This window comes from Phyllostomus discolor, chromosome 5 (assembly GCF_004126475.2).
Source record: "Phyllostomus discolor isolate MPI-MPIP mPhyDis1 chromosome 5, mPhyDis1.pri.v3, whole genome shotgun sequence".
NCBI classification, from domain to species: domain Eukaryota; kingdom Metazoa; phylum Chordata; class Mammalia; order Chiroptera; family Phyllostomidae; genus Phyllostomus; species Phyllostomus discolor.
In genome coordinates this window covers 4,099,651-4,112,900 of record NC_040907.2, presented here as the reverse complement: position 1 = coordinate 4,112,900, position 13,250 = coordinate 4,099,651, and the positions used below count along the sequence as shown (strand labels likewise).

The following is a 13,250-nucleotide window of genomic DNA, read 5'->3' as shown; positions in this document are numbered from 1 at the left end:
CGTGCACACAGGGAAGGCGACACGCCCCGCCTCCACGGGACAGGAGCCCCCATGCTGGGGACCCTCCCAGACCGCGCCCCATGTCTCTCCATCCGGCTGTTCTTCTGCATCCTTCATCACATCCTTTAATAAACTGGTAACGTGAGTTTCCCTGGGTTCTAGCAAACCAATCAGACCCCAGGAGGTGGTCGTGGGGACCTCAGATTTATAGCCAATCAGGCAGAAGCACAGGCGACAAGCTGGACTCGGGACTGGCCCCTGAAGTGGGGCGGAGGCAGCGGCAGCCTCCTGGGACGGAGGGCCGTGGGATCTGGCGCCCTCTCCAGGCAGACGGTGGCAGCACCGCGCGAAGCTGCGGGGCACCCAGCTGCTGCTGCAGAGTTCCTGGTGGGGAAGAACCCCGCATGCGGTGGGTGCCTGCCGAGGGAGCGTGGCGGGTGTGGGAGCCGAGGAGACGCACCGCACCGGAGGGAGAGACGCAGCAGGGAGGCAGGCACTGGGCTTTCCTAGCCGAGCCGGCAGGATCCCCTCCAGTCTCAGCCCCGTGGGGGGCAGCCAGGGCACGAACTGAGCGTCTTCCACACACGCCCCTGAGGCTTCGGAAAGCGACCCCCTCGCTCCTGGGGTGGGTGGCTTCTGCCTCTCCACCGAACTGAAAATCGGCCCTATAAAATATCCTTCCAAGTGACTTTCTTTTTTTTTAAAATGGTCACTCACGAGTATCCCAAGTTCATTGTTTTACATTGAAGCTGTTTTAAAAAAATAATAATGCATTTATCGCGACAGAGAAAGATGGAAACTGACGCAATGCGTGATCACGTGCATTGTTGGAAGAATTTCGTCCTTTTACTTCCTCAGTCTCCTGCGGCTACACACGTGCCCGGGTCCAAACGCGACGCAGGCCTTCCTCCTCTGCTCACGAGCAGCCCGCTGTGGGACCCCGTGCCTGCCCAGGGGCCACTGTGGGGTGCCCCAATGGGAAAGGGCCCCAGAAGCTTAATTCCAGAGTACTGAAGAACTAGAAAAAACCCAGAGTGATGACTTTGGGGACATGCCAGGGTCACACGGACAAAGCCCTGCCACATGCTACTTGGCAGTAAGAACGGGGACGACGCAGGGAGAAAGAAGGACAGGGCATCGGCGCATGAGAATGGCCGAATGGGAACTTGCTTTCGCAGCTGTTTTCCGACAACCAGAAGACACGGCCGTCGGGGAGCCGCTGCGGCACAACGGCCATCCAGGGGACAGGGACGAGCAGAGGGCAACGGCAGCAGCGAAGGGCACAGCCAACCCGCCCCAGGGCCAATGCCAAGGTCTCGAAGACTGGACTCATCGGGCAACTGCCGGCAGCTCCTCTGCCATCAGCCCCTCCCCCACCCGGCAGGACCTGCTCTCTCTCCTCAGAGCTTCTGTGAGCCCCGCCTTCTAATGAAAACACGTGTAAGCCCGGGAAAGGATGCACCCACTAGGAAGGGCTCCCGGTGGCCACCTGGACTCCAGTGAACAAGGAAAAAACAAAGCAGAGCCCAGCAGCCGTTTCTACCCCGGAGCCTGCCACACACACGGCACTTCGGGGAGAAGTGTGCCCCAAACCACTTGCCTTCGCGCTCAGCTGCCCGCCTGCGCTGTGGTTTTGCATCCGAGCCAGCTCTTAGAAAGGAGTTCCTGGGGTCCCCTGTCAACCAACAGGACGGGGGCTTACCCCAGCCGGTCAGGGATGCACAGGGACTTCCGGCCAAGGATGGAGGCGTAGGTGAGATGTACTTTGCCTCCTCGCACAGCCAAAAGAAGGACAATAACCAATTTAAAACAAAAAAACAACAGGAAATACCAGAAAAATCAAACTGTATGGAGGTCTGACAACCAAGGAGTTAAAGGAGAAACATTCATCCAGACCGGTAGGAGGGGCAGAGACGGACAGCTGGGTGGAGGACTCGCAGCGAGGTGGCAGCTGATAGAACAGGCGGTCCCACATTCGTGAGCAGATAAACCGGGAGGAACAACTGGGGAGCAAGACAGACCGCACAACCCAGGGTTCCAGAGAGGGGAAATAGAGCCTCAAACCTCTGACTTAGAAAACCTGTGGAGGTTGTGGTGGCAGGAGGAACTCCCAGCCTCAAAGTAGAGTTTGTTGGAGGGACCCACAGGGTCCTCGGATGTACACAAACCCACCCACCTGGGAATCAGCACCAGAAGGGCCCAATTTGCTTGTGGGTAGCAGGGGAAGTGACTGAAAGCCAGCCGAGAGCTGAGCAAGCAGCATTATTCCCTCTTGGACCCCTTCCCAACATGCAGTGCCACAACGCAGTAATGTGAGTTGCCCCGCCCTGGCAAATACCTAAGGCTCCACCCCTTACTACATGCCGAGAAAAAAAAAATATGGCCCAAAAGAAAGACCAGATGAAAGCTCCAAAAACAGAACTAAGTGATGAAGAGACAGCCAACCTATCAGATGCAGGGTTCAAAACATTGGTAATCAGGATGCTCACAAAGATGGTTGAGTGTGGTTACAAAATAGAGGGAGAAGTAAAGGCTATACAAAGTGAAATAAAGGAAAATGTACAGGGAACCAACAGTGACGAGAAGGAAATTAGGACTCAAATCAATGGTTTGGAGCAAAAGGAAGAAACATTCAACCAGAACAGAATAAAGAAATAAGAATTCAAGAAAATGAAGAGAAGCTTAGGAACCTCCAGGACATCTTTAAATGTTCCAACATCCGAATCACAGGGGTGCCAGAAGAAGAGGCAGAACAAGAAATTGAAAACTTATTTGAAAAAATAATGAAGGAAAACTTACCCAATCTGGTGAAGGAAATAGACTTCTGGGAAGTCCAGGAAGCTCAGAGAGTCCCAAAGAAGTTGGACCCAAGGCAGCACACACCAAGGTACATCATAATCACATTACCTAAGATTAAAGATAAGGAGAGAATCTTAAAAGCAGCAAGAGAAAAGGAGACAGTTACCTACAAAGGAGTTCCCATAAGACCATCCGCTGATTTCTCAAAAGAAACCTTGCAGGCAAGAAGGGGCTGTAAAGAAGTATTCAAAGTCATGAAAGGCAAGGACCTACATCCAAGACTACTGTATCCAGCAAAGCTCTCCTGTAGAATGGAAGGGCAGATAAAGTGCTTCCCAGATAAGGTCAAGTTAAAGGAGTTCATCATCACCAAGCTTTTATTATATGAAATGTTAAAGGGACTTACCTAAGAAAAAGAAGACAATAAAAAATATGAACAGTAAGATGACAACAAAGTCACAATTATCAACAACTGAACCTAAAATAAAGCAAGAAAAACTAAGCAAATAACTAAAACAGGAGCAAAATTACAAAAATGCAGATCACCTAGAGGGTTAACAGCAGGGTGGTGGGGAGAATGCGGGAAAAGGTACAGGGAATAAGAAGCATAAATGGCAGGTACAAAATAGACAGGGGGAGGTTAACAATAGCATGGGGAGTGGAGAAGCCAAAGAACTTACATGTACAACCCATGGACATGAACAAAGGTGGGAGAATGCTAGGGGGAGGGGGAGTACAGGACTGAGGGGAATAAAGGGGAGGAAAAAAATGGGACAACTGTAATAGCATAATTAATAAAATATATTTTTTAAAAAGAAAGAGCACAGCAATGTCCCCACCCATCAATATCTTTACCAACCAATCAGAACAGCTCCATTCCAACCAATCAGGAAAGTTTCTTTTGGACCAATCAGATTTTGAGGATTTGAAGTCCTCATTTACATGAGGATGGGCCAATCAGGGGCCACGGTGGGGACTTGTGTCTATATAAGGCAGCTCCCCTGTGGCTTTCAGGGTGCCCTTTCCCTTTCTGTAGGAATCTGAAGACTGCTTCTCCAGCTAGACTGGCTGCAGCTGGAACACAAAGTCGTCTCCTTGGGCAGAGCAGAACCATCAGTTGCTGCAATAACTCCACCAGCGCTACTGATTCCTCGCATCTTTAAGAAAACAACTACGACTGCTTTTCTTTCTTGGAAGGTAGAATGTCAACAGCGCTTCAGACTGTGTTCATGGTAGACCCAGCCCACTGCAGCTACAAATTGGTTTCCTAGGGCTCTCACCTATGAGATAGTTACATATGGGCTTTGGGGCTCCTGGAGGAGGTATATTGGTTTGTTTGTTCGTTTTTAAAAGAGGAGGAACTGGAGAGAAAGGAAAATTATCCTGGTTAAAAACTTTTTAACTGCTTCTAAATTTAATAAAACTCAAGTCCTTCAGGAATATTTATTCTGAGCCTGTTATATGCAGAATACCCATTTAGATTTTATGAAATTTCTTTTTATGGATTGTAGATGCTCGAGCCGTCATTATTTTAGATATAACTGCTCCCCCAGAAACACACAAGGGGACAGGCGCCCAGGGAGCCGACAGACAGCCGGAGCCGTGGGAAGAGCATCCTCCGGGCCAGTCACTGAGGCTGAGACCGCATGGACCAAAAACGGCGCTGTGTTCTGGGGACGGACACTGGGCTTCACGAACATGTGCTCACGAGCCTTTGTCCTGGCGGCTCCCGCAGCCGGGCCGAGTCTGATTCCCCCGCTGGGCCAGCACGTGGACAGCAGTGCTATCACCGGGCAGTGATGGCCACCACATCAAGGGGACAGCCCTGAGAGCTGGCCCGCCTGGCGCTCACTCCACGCCACGCACAACGTTCAGCTGTTTCCCTGCAATCTCCTGGGACCGTCCGGATGACAGGAACGAATGCAGTTCCTCTCTCACAGGTGAGCAAACCATCGCACTGAGGGATTAGGACACCCTCCGTGTCACCCGGGTGGTGAGTGAGTCACCAGACCTCAGATCGTGAGCTTCCCCCATGATTCCATAAGGAATTCTGCTCTCGACCTAAACTAGTTCCATCCGTCACAGTTCTTAGAGAGAAGTGATGTTTACAGAAATAGTGTCTCAGGTTATAAGTTACCTATATGGGCTTATATATTATATATATTTATAAATTGTAAATTGTACATTTATAATCAGATTATAAGTTATATATATGGGCTTATATATAATATATATGTATATTCATATATGGTGTGTGTGTGTATATATATATATATATGCTATTCTCACCCAAGGACATTTTTTTCATTAATTTTAGAGAGAGAGAGAAGGGAGAGAGAAACATCGACATGAGAGAGAAACATCGAACAGTTGCCTCCTGTGTGTGCTTCGACAGGGATCAAACCTGCAACCTAGGTGTGCGCCCTGATCAGGAGATGAACCCGCAACCCTTCAGCCACAGGACAACGCTCCAACCAACTCAGTCACACTGGCCCCGGGCATAAATTATATTTTTTAAATGTGTGTCATACTATTAAATGGTAAGGAAGAGGAAGAAAGAGACCGAAGGACGATCGAGTCATTTTTCATAACAGGTCCAAGGTAGGCATGAAAACTCGGACCGAGATGACCCGGGGACAGTCTTTGCTGGAACTGTAAGCCCTGCGCACACTCCGAAGCTCACAGGCTCAGCGACACCGTCCAGTCCCTCAGCTACACCTGACTCTTCTCAGTTCAAACCAACGTGTCTGTTTTTCCCTCTAAAAACCGTGGGCTTCGCCAACAGCACGGCCGGGCTGCACTCGAGGAGAGCGGCAGCCCCGACACTCACACGCAAACCAGGACCGCAGACCAGGAGCTGTGTTTGACAAAGGAGTGAGACCTGCTGCTGCAATGTAATGATACGCTAGTGAGGCAAAACACTACTCACCAAAGCGCAGCTCCATCCCTAAGCTGTTCTGCCCCCTGTACTTAGGCCAACAGAATGAGGAGGTACAGGATGCAGAATAAACTCAAGGCCGACCTTGCAAAGGTGAAAAGAACAGACGCGTTCTCCAGGCTTAATTTTTTTCACTGTTCGCGCAAGGAAAGTGTTTTCTTAAGAACCCCCCTTCAGGGGACCTGGCGCACACATCAGGCCAAGGAGGTCAGTGTGTGCGGTGTGCTCCTTTGTGCTCCGAGCACAAATGTTACCGCTTGAGGGTTTGCACAAAACGTGACAGCGAGACGCCTGTGAAGGCAAATGGAGGAAACGGTCAGTTTTGAACCTAACGGGGTCGTTATTTGGGTAGAGGGACTGCTCAGGCTTCTCAGCATCCTTAACGGAAGAAAGCAGAGGACAAAGGGCAGCTGCCTGAGGACTCTGGACAGTAAGCCCCGGGGGGGGGCTGGGAGGGAGGCGAACTCTAAGAGGCACCTTGTGTACAGGTGGTGGCGGGGATGGGGGGAGCAGTGAATTTTTCTGTCTTTTTTTCTTTTCTCTCCCCTGGCTTTGACGTGAGGCAGCCCCAGCCGGAACCATGCAGCTGTGTGGTTTGGGTCACAGGTCCAAGAAACAGGGCTCTCTTGCACCGGACTGCATGAGAGAGCTTTTTCCCCCTCCAGGCCCTGCCCTGAGAGCACAGGTCTGTGAGGTGGGTGGCAGGGAGAGCAGCTGTCACTCAGAGGGAAAGTCTGGATATCTAGCCATAGGACTTGGGAAGAGGGACCCTGGGAGCCAGAGAGTGTCCAGGGAGTCACCGAGAGGAGAGACCGGAAAGGGGGAGGGGCGCATCTCCTAATTCTGTGCATAACTGGGCACACATCCACAGTTCGCCCTTGAACTCTGCACATGCAGGGCAGGCCCAGGGCAACACAGCAAGGGCTCTGAGAACCGAACCGCTGATAAAACCAGCTGCCTGCATCCCAGCCAAGCTCTGAGCGGCCCGTGCATGAGACAGACCCCGGGGCACAAGGCAAGGATTTTAAAAACTTAAGTGACGCTGGAACCACCCCTTATGGAAGGCAAAACAGAACCTGTGGTGGGAGCCGAACCAGGTGCCTGCCTGCTGAACAGTAACGTCTGCAAACCAGCATCCTCCCGGGGATTTTATCAGGACACAGGGTCTCCCAACAAAATCGTCAAAATGTCAAAAACTGTTCAGCCTTACAAAGAACCAAGAAAATGTGAACAATTCTCAAGGGAAATAAAAATCGATAGATACCAACGCTGAGCTGGCCCAGATGCTGGAATTAACAGAGGTTTTACTGCTGCTGTTACAGCCACGCTCTGTGGGGAAAAGGTAGACCCACATCCTATAAATGGAAAGAGGGACATTCTCAGCAGAAAATGGAAACTATAAAAAAAGAAGCGGAAGCTGTAGAACTGAACAATACGGTGTCTGAAACAAAGGAGCCGAGGGGGGCTGACAGAGGAAAGAGTTAGTGAGTGTGACGATAAATCACAGGAAATTATTCAATTTGAGGGACGCAGAGAAAGATGATTGAAAACAACGGATCAGAGCTCCGGGGACCTCTGGGGCCACATGAGAATGGCTAACACGTGTGCCGTGGGAGTCCCAGAAAGTGGGGGGAGAGAGAGAGGTCGGAGCAGGAAAATAGCAGAAGGAACAATGTCCCCAAACTCTCAGACTTGGTGGGAGAGGCAGAGCTCAGATTCAAGATGCTCAAGGACGCACCGAACAGGAGAAAGTCCAACACTCTCGGACTCAGACACATCGTGAAAAGCGGTGGAAACAAGAGACAAGGGAAAGCTTTTGAAGGCAGCCAGGTAAAGTGACACGTGACTTCGAAGGCGACGACCGGAACGGCCCTGGACTGCGCATGGGGAAGTGCGGAGGACGGAGGACAGCGGGACAACACTCTGGTCGATGCACGTGTTCTTCGGGAATGACAGCAAAGCGAAGGCAGGCTCAGCTGAAGGGGAACGAAGGGAATTCTCTGCCAGCAGATGGACGGGCTGAGGAAGAAATGCCCCTGAAGGTGTGCGGGCTGGCGGGAGGTGAGGGCAACTTGGTGCTTCGGGGCCGAAGGAACGGCAGAAAGGGCACCCGTGTGACTGACTATGACGGACTGTTTCCTTAAGGTTCTTCCACACGTGCCCCCTGCTGCAAGGAAAACGGCAGCGTCGTCTGGTGGGGCTTTCAGTGCGTAGAGGTTTCATACTGTACACAGGACAACTGCAGTAGGAGGAGGAGAGTGAAGGGTTTGTACGTCTGTAAGACTTGCACACTCTGTGTGAACTGGTAAAACATTACACCTAAGTGTTCCTGTGAACTGTTAGATGCGTGTGTTACAATCCCTAGGGCGGCCACTACACAGTGATGATGAGAGATCTGGAGCAAAACACCAACAGAGAAATGAAAGGAAGGACTGAAAAATCAAATAAAAATGTGGGAATGGAGGGACAGAGACCAGTGGCAGTGAACAGAAAACCAACGTAACACGGGGGCCCGAGACCGACTCTCTGTAACGACATGGGCGGCGAGTGACGCAGGCACAGCAGTGGGGAGACAGGGTCGGCCCCCTTCGATTAAACACAGACGATGCGAACACACGTTACATTTAAAGAAGCCCACCGTAAATATAATGACCGAGACAGGCTAAAACCAGAAGGATGCCATAAGATATTCTACAGAAGTACTAGCCAAAAGCAACTGGAGTAACAGCTACATTCATATGGACAAAACAGACTTCAAAACAGGAAATGCAACCAGGGACGAAAAACACATTACCTAATGATAAAAGGATCCATTCACCACGAACACTTACCATCCCCAAATGTGCACGCCTAACAAAAGAGCTTCAAAATAGCAAGGAAGCAACACATGAATGAGTGTCGCAGGTTGGATTCCCAGTCAGGGCACATGCCTGGGTTGCAGGCCATAACCCCCAGCAACCGCACATAGATGTTTCTCTCTCTCTCTCTATCTCCCTCCCTTCCCTCTCCAAACATAAATAAATAAAATCTTTAAAAAAAAGACATGAATGAACTGTTTAGCAAAAAGTATACGTTTCACTGCATGATCATTTAAAATTTGATAATTGAAAAACATTTTAAAAGAAACCCACACTCCTCATCTGAGTCCAACCTGGGCCACCAGTCCGGTGCAAAGCATGGTGGGATTACAAAGCAGAGTTCCAAATCAACGAGAGGAAATTTGCTTTTGTTCCTGTTGTTTTACTTTGATAAAACAGAATAAAGAAGGGACGTAAACGTGCTATGCCATGCTATTAAGGAACACAGCGACAACTGTCAACAGACTTTTAAAAGTAGGAGGATATTTACCTTCTAAATAAAAATACTGATGAGCTCCACAAGGTGACACCCGGCTTCCCTGTATTGCGTACACAAGCAATTTCTTCCTCTGGAATGCTCCCATCTTTGGATTTTTTTCACTATTTTCCTTTTATTCCAAGAGGGCTACGAAAATCCTTATATCGCTCACCTGTGCTTGAAACAAAAATATAAAGAGTGAAATGCAGGTGGTCACAAACAGAAATGGCTTCCACGGTGCCAGAAACCTGGCCACAGCGGGCGGCAACAACCACATCGACGGTATTTTAGCGTCTTTCTCTGCCACACAACCGTTCGAACAGCGCTCTGGCTTAGGCCCCGTGGATTAGACATGCGCTTGGTAAGGGGAGTGCTAGGCATTCGAGGCTTCCCAACAGGGAGGACCCTTCGTGGGCCTCCAGCTGCGGTCAGTTCTGTCCACAAACGGGACAGGTCCCTCCGACGGAACAGAACATTAAGCAAAAATATGTCTCAGTGCCTTGTAGAAGGGAATGTTCTGTGTAAGTACTAAAAGTTTTTAAATTACTTTTTAAAAAATGCCTTTACCAAAAAGCAAAAATATACCATTTTCCTTAGCAGTTTCTCAAAAAGAAATTTTATTCCCATGGAATAAATTTTAAAAAATGTAGTAAGGCAAAAAAAATACAACTCAATGTCAAGTATAAAAAAATACTAATAGTGTAATAATGTGTGCTGCCAGCTGGGTACTGGAAGTATCCAGGGATCACTCTGTAAAGGATACGATTGTCTAACCACTACACCATACCCCTGAAACTAGTACGGAATAATATTGAGTGCAAGCTGTAAATGGAAAATAAAATTTAAATTGAAAAGATCTAGGCAATAACTAGGTATTATCTCTGTGTTTCTACCATTCATCAGAGTGCTTGGCACACAATTTCTTAATTAGCTACATTTCTTACGTGATCATGGAAAATGGGTTAATTAATTAATTGATTTAAATATACTGTCGTTTTAAAAAATCTTTAAAAAACAATCTCTGCTCAGACATTCTTTAATAAGATAAAAATACACCCCCCTGTAATTCCAAATGTGGAATCATTCTGTTTTTATTCACCTTGGACTGTTAGAGCCGAGTACCAGTGTGACAACAATGTAGCGTCTATCATAAAATCCAGAAACCGGCCTCAATGGGCTCGAAAGCCTCCGAAGTCCCAGAGGCTGCGCGGGCGGGAAGCACTGTCTCAGACCCTCCCCCACGCCAGTGTCCGGTGCGGGGAGGGGGGGGCGCAGGTCGGACGGAGACTTGGACGGAGGCTCACACCTGGATACCTGGGATACCTACTACTTCGGGACAGGCGCTGTGCAGGGGACGCCCGAAGGGCACAAGGGACGGGATCCCTTGTTTCTAGAGATGGAGCAGGAAACAGGGACCCCGTCCGGGCCTCCCCAGGCAGGGACTCTGACCCCCAGCACGCAGCCCCGGCTCCGACTCTCCCCACACACCTTCCAAGGCTCCGGCCAGAAAAGTACCCGCTGCGTCTCCTGGCCAAGCCCCGCCCTGGCTTCCCCACCTTGCCCCTTCGGGCTCCGCCATAACTGAAGCAGGAACTCTCGCCGGGTCTCAGCCAAACACCGACTAGCCCCGCCTCCAGCCCCCCGGCCACCAGGCCGCGCCCTCGCCACGCTCACCTGCCTCCCAGCCTTGGCCCCGCCCTTTCCCACCTGCGCCCCGCCCTCGCCCACCGCTCTACCCCTGTCCGACCCCGCCCATCCTCTGCGCAGGCGCTGTCCCGACCGCCCCGCGCCAACGCTCCGGACTCAGCCAAGATTCGGCCAAGCGTCGCCAGGGGTCGCCACGCCCACCCTCGCCACGCCCACCCCAGGCTCCGCCCCACCCTGGCCCAGGAGAGTAGGCGGCGGGACACTTGGAGACAGAGGGTGCAGAAGTTGGAGCCCCTGTGTGGATGCCCACGCGCGCCGCCTCGCCCCGGCCCGGGCGGTCTCCTGCACCTCCAGGGCGGCAGGACCTCGTACTTTCGAGGCCCGAGGCAAGCGCAGGCTCGGGCTGGGATCTGTCATCTGGAACCGCCAGCCCAGCCCAGGAGTTAGTTAACGAAACACCTGCCAAAGTGGCGCTAGGGACACACAGTGACTGTCAAGGACTTGGACATATGGACAAGGAAGAAACGAGAAAGGAAAACTTACCTTTAGGAAACTTTCCAAAGATGTTCATTTCCCGAGTGAGATTAAAGTACAGACTAGTAAAAGCTGTGGGTGGATGGATGGTGGATGGATGGTGAGTGGATGATGGCTGGGTGGACGGATGGGTGAGTGGACAGATGGATGGATGAATGAGGATGAGAGGATAATGGGTGGGACCATGGAGCTACTCTTAACTATCAGGAGAGTAACTGTGGGGGCAGGACTTTGGAACATTCTACTAGAAAAAAAGCCCATGTGTGACTGGCCAGGCATGTATGTATCATACAGATGAGCCCTTTAATTAATGGTCAGCATTGTCAACAATTATTGAGTGCCAGCTGTGTGCCAGGCGATGCGGCTACCGCAGTGAGCAGAACGGACAGCCCTGACTTTGCGGAGCTTACCAACACCAAACCAGCCACCAGCAAATGAGCCCAGCGCATGTCAGAGGGCTGGGGCAGGGGGGAGCCCGAGCCGGCTGAGGGGGCCAGGCAGGGGCAGGGAGGGTCCGGAGGCTGCATTTGATGAAATGAGTCCCTGTTTGTGAGTCCTCGAGTGTCCGTCAGAGATACAGCATAGCACACTGCCTGTCGGGGAAGCAAGCAGGTGGGTGAATAGTAAGAGGGGAGAGCCCCCTGACAGCAGGGCTGGCCTGGTGCTCACGGCGGGGCCCTGGGGTTCTCCCGTGGGACGTGATGACTTCACAGGACACCATCAAGACAAAAGCACCCCGTGTGCAGGCCGCACCAACACAAAAACGAGAGCACTCCACAGTCAGGTCTGCCCAGGCAGTCGGACCACAGACGGGGTCCACTGTCCCCTGTCCTGGCTGACGTGAGGGCCGGCTGCCTGTCCGGGTGCGGGGCTGGCCACACACGGCCCTCCGCCCTCCGGCTGAGAATCACTAAGGTAGCCGAGCACAAACCCTCCACGTCCAGCCCAGAGCAAAACTCTGCTTCCCAGGGTCCAGCGCCCACCCCTGCCCACCCAACACAAACCCTCGAAGTCTTTTCAGCCCCTCCCGACTGAGACACCTGGTGGTTCCCCTGGTGGATGCACGCGTCGATGACGGGAGGGAAGCAGCCCGTGTCCCCTGGGGGCAGGTGTGTTGTGGGTGGGTTTTGGTGAAGACATTGACACCACAGAGGTGACACACATTATCTGTTCCCAGACAGGAATTCAATATTCGGTATTTTTTGAAACTAGGGGAAAGATTCTCTTCCCCCATCTTTACAGGGGGCGGGGCGGGGGGGACTTGGGTGGAGTAAGTTCCGGTCTTAGAAGAGGGCTGCAGGACTCATACTAAGAACTTTGGAAACCTCCAAGCTTGGTTCCTCTTCCGGGGACCAGCGGGCTTTCTCACCCGCGAACCGGGGACCAGCAGCGCCGCACAGCAGCTGTTTGCAGGGAAGGGTGCAGCCCCACCTCCCATCGCATACGGCGTAAGGACGGGAAACGGGAGACATTGTCACGAAACCAAACCACCCAGCTGGCTCGGCTGGGCACCGGTCTCCTCGCAGCGCCATGGCCTGGCACCGGCACACTGAAGCTTTTCATTTCCATTCAACTTTGCATCCAGCTCCCAGCCAGGATTAATGTTCTTTAGAAGTCTCTTCCACCATCAGAACTACGGCCAAAATGCTGGCGCAGGTCCTGCAGGCCTCATTCAGGGGACATGTGAGTCATTCCCTTGACCCTCCCCCACCCCCCAACAAGCCTCCTGAGAAACTGGATGAATCAAATCAATAAATGGGGCTGATATTTATTAGCCATCACCCTTCCGCCTCTGCCGTCACTCTCGGGGCCTGACGCATCCCCGGGTGGATGATGTTAGACCTGGAGTGTCATCCTTTCTTGCAAAGTGGCCTTCCAAGTCACAGGGACGGAGAGGGACATTGCTGCTAGAAAAATGCCACCTGGAGGAGAAGTGTCAGCCCTCACCTCCCCAAGGCCTGCAGAAAGGAGACCTTTTTAAGCTCAGTGTATGGAC

General features: G+C 51.6%; 1 long non-coding RNA gene across 1 annotated transcript; it reads right to left on the bottom strand.

Moving 5' to 3' along the window:
• Nucleotides 1-9,203: 9,203 nt before the first annotated feature.
• LOC118500425 lies at nt 9,204-10,676 on the bottom strand. Its single transcript, XR_004902983.1, has 2 exons — nt 10,562-10,676; nt 9,204-9,245 (listed from the first exon to the last, which is right to left on the bottom strand). It is a non-coding gene; the product is annotated as an uncharacterized LOC118500425 (long non-coding RNA).
• Nucleotides 10,677-13,250: the final 2,574 nt, after the last annotated feature.